This window comes from Uloborus diversus, chromosome 1, assembly GCF_026930045.1.
Source record: "Uloborus diversus isolate 005 chromosome 1, Udiv.v.3.1, whole genome shotgun sequence".
Lineage (NCBI taxonomy): Eukaryota > Metazoa > Arthropoda > Arachnida > Araneae > Uloboridae > Uloborus > Uloborus diversus.
Genome location: NC_072731.1, coordinates 218,893,965 through 218,899,964, shown reverse-complemented (window position 1 = coordinate 218,899,964; position 6,000 = coordinate 218,893,965).

Sequence of the window (6,000 nt, the reverse complement as noted above, 5' to 3'; positions counted from 1 at the left end):
CTAATCAATAATTAAAACAACCGTCATTTTAAAAATGGTAGAAAACTTGGAAGTAAAGTGAAATGAAAAAAAAATTACACAAACTTAAGCAAATTTATGAAGAAAATATATTGACTGTATTTTATTATTCGGCAAAATTTGGAGTTCAATTCAAAAAACAGAATCTCCTTCCTCCCAAAAATTTAAGCTCGAGGCACCCCTGAAGAAAATACTATTTTTGCTCATTTTGTTTTTCTTTTATCATCATTCGTTAAGAAAAATAGATGAATGAGTATCCTTTAAAATGGTATAAGCAACCAAAGATAATGTTTCTTTGATTTCTAAAAAAAGTAGAGACCAGACTATGTGAATTACTTTTGTAAGCTTTTTTTTTTTTTTTTTTTTTTGCTCATGCATTTAACTGCACTGCAATTCGCAATAGTCAATTTGCAATGTCAATTTTGTTGTAGTTTTAAAATAACATGTTTATAGCAACCTTTCATGTGAATAACAATCAGATCATCAAAAGCAAAGGGGAAAAGAGAATGAAAGTAATTTATTATTAAAAAATTGTGATGCAAGTATCACCAAATATTTCAAATGATTGCAAACAAACTTAGCAAATGCATAATAAAATCACAGCTTCATGAAAGACTAAATCATTTATTTATCAGTGATTATAATACTTGTAACTTCATATAACTTTACACAAAACCCTAAAGCATTTAGAACCAAATTATACCATCAATTGATAAAACATTAAATTTAAAAAATTCGCTATACTCAGTTTTGACAATATATTTCCAAAAGAAGTCAATTTGCAATTATTAGTTTCTAAAACTCTGAAAACAAATGCAAATACATAAATAAGTAATATGAAACTAGGGAATTAGCTAAAATCTTGTCATTTTAACACATTTATTAGACAAATGTTTCATGAATCAAGATGGTTGATTGAATTAAAAAAAAAAAAACATGCCGTTCAAACAATACAGTAAAATGTAAATTGCACTTGTTATAAACAAAATTTTCTTATAGTTCAGGGAGAAGTGATAGTGAACTAAACAAAAGACGTTGCTGTTTGGCACCAACATTTGCCACTTTTAGGAATTACTTGTTGGATTGGGGATTTTGCTTCTTTGATTGGCGTTGTTTTCAATTATCCCAGTGCCAAGCAGACATCCATATCGCCAAGCATCATGTTGTTTTGTTTACTTCCACTATCCCTACCCTGACTGCACTAGCTACCTTCTTATCAACAGTTACAACATGTTTTAAATACATTACCAAGATTTCAAATAAAGCTTTAAGTAAAAATAATGCACAATGAATAAATTTATTATGATTTGCAGCAGGGATATTTTTCCTTTTAAAATACAACATTTAGTAAAGAAGTAATAAGAATTCTTGCATTCTAAAAATATGAATGAAACATAGAATGCTTTAATTAGTTAACTTTAATTTGAAATTCAATTGGAAAAATTCAAATAATGAAATTTTGGCTAAAATTCAGACCGTATGTTGAATGATATTTAGCTGATTGATATGATTGAATTTTTTATCACACAATAATAAAAATCGTGTTTGTTGTAACTCTTTGAAAATAATTAAAATAGTTAAGTACTTGGAATCAATTAGTATATCAAAATAATTCCCTTTTAAATTTTATGATAAAAGCAAAATTGTAGAATAAATTCTATTTGGTAATACAAAACTCAGTATACATTTTCTCTTCCTAATAAATACAATCTGCTGTGAGTTAAAAACATCCTTCAGAATAACATAAACTGACAATTAATAATAAACTAAGTTTTAAAATATGAAATTAAAATGGCATAAATAATCGTGATCACTAAATGAAATTTCTATTTTAGTTTAATATTCCACAAAGAAATAAGATGGATTATACTACTAAAACATTCACGGTAAAAATAATACATTTTATATCACATCAAACTTTGAAGCCAATTTAGTAAATTTAGCTCCAAAAGAGAATATTGCAATGTTTATGAAATAAATATTTTACACTAACACTTTTGATTTTATTACAATGTTGCAAATAAGCATTAATATACAAATTCAAATATTATGTTGTCATTTGCAAATGTGATTCAGATAAATATTTTAGTTCCTTCATAATAGTATAATATTACACAATCTAACTTTCAAAGCCATGAGTTTTAAAAAGAAATAAATTATAAAATGAGATATTAGCACCACTTTATTTATAAACAGGGTCCAACAAATCACGGTCATTGGGCGACATGACAAGTTTTAGAAATTTTTATGTAATACATAAAAAGTTGCTACGTATAAAAAAAATGATTATTTTTTCATTAAATTTCAAGGACTTTTTAAGAATCCATCAAAAAACCAAGTACTTTTAATATTTTTCAAGGAGCCATTAAAAAGTCAAGTACTTTTCCAGGGCCCCTAGTAGGCAAAGTAAAATTCAAAAAATTTTCAAGGATTCTGAAAAATTGTGGGAAACCTGAAGAATTATTATGAAGACACAAGACACTCTGAATTTTCCAATAAACTTAGAGAAATAATTTTTCTGGAGCTTAACATTTTGTTCTGGCTCCTCAGATTTTATAATTTTTGTCAGTCCTTGTTTATAAATCTGTACAGAAATTAAAATTGCACAAAATTATTATTATTGCCTGCAGCTTAAAATATGTGACTTATACATCTTAACTTCAATAATGAAAAAAAAAAGTGATTACACACACCCAAGGCACAATATTCAGTAAATTAAAACTAGAAAGACTGAAAGAGCTGTAAAAGAGTCAGTGTGGCATTTTCTAGGTTTTATCTACTTTTAAAAAAAAATATTTCTGAGTGTGCCCACATGCCCAAGCATTTTCTCCCATGACTAAATTAAAGTTATGTGTACGAATGAGTATTATTGTGTTCTTTGTACAAGTCAAAGTAAAGTTTGTTCCTCCTACAAAGGCAATTGCTATTGTCTGGTTGGTTAGATATCCCCAATCCAATGTTTTCCATTAGGAATTAAAACTTACTATAAAAAGAGGAAGACCAAAGTCAAATTGGACAGAATGGCACTTTGTCATGATACAGCTGCAAGGCGAAACAAAGAAAATTTCCATTCATATTATAAAATACCTTTGTGGACCACTCCCACCATTCCAGGTGTTTTATTTTTTTTATCCCATCCAGGTTTAATATATAAGTTTCAATGAAGCTAATATATAAATGAAATAGCAATAAAACAGCATCATTATGATATCACCTACTTATTATTAGAACTACTAAAAAAATAACAAAAAGGCCACACAGACTACCTCTGTCTATCTAGTTTTACTCATTCATACAAATAAAAATCTAATTTATTATACATCCAACTTTTGTCTCAATAGCATCAATCATTTTCAGAAATTTCTGCATAACTAAATCCAAAGCCTCTTAGGTTATCCAATATGAAAAGATTCGTTTAAAATTATCTGCACATAATTTAATACATCTTTGTGTAAGAAGAAAATTATAAGCCTTTCTTCTATGTCATACCTCCCAACCTCTTGAGACTAGAATTTAGATTTTTCTCAAAATTTCAAAAGCATTCAGAAAAATGCAGAGAATGGTGAAAATGCTCCTTTTTAATGGAAAAACAAAATCTACCTTTGAAATAAAATAAAAATAATGAAGCAATGGTAGTGTATTTAGTTTTTAAATAATTATTAATAATCAAATCAGTATTATTAAAGTAAAAACAATCTGGTCATTATAATGTAACCATGCAATATTATTGAAATTTGGAGAAAATTGTAGCAGTTTTGTGAAAAATAACTAAAATAAAACTAAAAATACTCAAAATCTAAAACAGTTTATCACAAACTTGCCTATATCTTAATACCAAAAATGTTTCAATTTCTTCACATTTGAAGTATATTTTTTTTATTATTGTTAAAGTTTATCTCAAATTCTGCTTAAAACCTTCATTTTTTTAATTTCCTCTGCTTCACGGATTTGAGTCCCAATGATTAAACAACAGCAGAAGTTACAGACAGGAAGCATTTCTTATGACAAGAGCTGTTTCCTCTTCCGAGTCTTGGGGGACAGTGGATCCCAAAGAAGACAACGTAAAACCAAGAGCAGATTGTGGAGGGGTCATTATCATGAGGCATTGTCAATGTGCATTATTCAGGCACAAATAAGGGAACTAGGGAAAATTGTTGAAAATATTAGTCCCTAAAATGCATTTTTAGGTTTTAATTGGTCAAGCAGGGGCCATGACCTCTCCTCTAGATTCGTGCTTGTGCACTAGAAAAATGAGAGGGAGTATTCGAGTACAGCTGTGAGATTCTCTTTCAAGTTATTGAAGAGTAGTTATTTTGTTGTGTTCCCTTATACATCATCCTAGTATTTAATTATTTTCTATTAAGAATAAAGCAAAAATCAGAGCATTTTTAACGACTATTATTGAGACAATTATTTCCCTAAAGGGGGGTTATGATTATTCATAACCATTACTATAGGGACTTGTTATTGGTGAAACTATTAACATTAGTAAAATGTGTAACTCAGTAAACCATACAGTAAAATGTTCGATAATATTAGAAGAGTTGTAATCAAAATGTTACCTGCTTGACTCAGTTCTAATTGCATATTTTTATAACTCTTAAAGTGAAATTCAACACAGAAAGGTTACCTGCACAAGTTTATGAAAAAAGAAATTAAAAGTAAGAACTTTTGGTAGTTAAAGAATAATAAACATTAATAAAAAAAAGAAATGCAAAATGTATTTAAAAATAAATATGGTGGAAAATAAGTCAATAATTTAAGTATGTTTATAAAACATCAGGAAAATATCACACCAAGCTAATGATTTGCAGTATTATACTCTCACTATTAATGCCTTGCTATGTGGTTCTAGAATTATAAGCAACTTTTGAGACAGTAATGACTTTGATTAAAAAACAAATTTGCCTTACCAATCCCAGTTATACCTTCAGTTCATAAGATACAGGAGAATTTGGGCACATTTTGAAAAAAAAAGGGTAGGTTTTAAGGGCTGAGAAATATGGTAATTGTAAATGAAGGTCATTTTCCCGTCATAATGGCCAATGCAATACAATTTTTGAAAATGGAAAATATTGTATTGACTCAGTAACATGGAAAAGTTAGTCTACTTAACTGAAACTACTGTAAACAATCTCTAAAGCTTGGAGCAAGCATGAAAATATAAATGATTTAATCCTGAATTTTATTTTTGAGGCCTTAAACAAATTATGCAAAAATTAAGTGAAATTGCTCAGCTTGCAAATTAAACAAATGGTCATTAATCCTTTGTCCTGTCCATCCGAAAATCAACCATTAATTTATGAATGCTATTTCAACAGTTAAGTAAGCAAGATATTGATTTAATAAACAATGAGCACCATTCATACAGTTAATCAGTCCTGTCAAAAAAGAGTTTTATTCTGATTTTATGTGAAGATGATATAGAATTGGGAAGACTCCTAATGAATCAATAATGCATATAAATTGCTGTAAAACCTACAATATATTTAACCTGCAAACACAAGAAAAATGTTGGTGTGACTCATTTGGCCATGCAAAGAGTATTAATGTTTCCCCAGACCAAGAAAGGGGCAGCTTCCAGAAAAAAAAGGGCATTTTAATTCTTAAAAGTGCACTTTTGAACAGAAATTGTAGTAGAAAGGGAGCTTTTTTTTTTCCTTTTTTGCATAATATATGCAAACAGAGCTCAAGTAAAAAAATCTTTTAAAAGTGTAGTTTAAAAGAGAGTTAAAAAACTTAAATTCAGATTTATGTCCAAATTAAATGAAAAGGAAAAGGGGGAGTAATGTTTCAATTACAAAAAAAAAAAAAAAAAAAATGCTTACTTTTGTGATGAAGCTTTGTTAAAACTTCAAAAGGTCAAGGAGGGTGCATTGAGAAATGCAAGAAAGAAGGCTGGGCACAGAGCCTTCCTAAAAATGCCTGGGGGAAACACTAAATATACAATGAAAAATTCATATTTTAAAGAACTAAATTTGA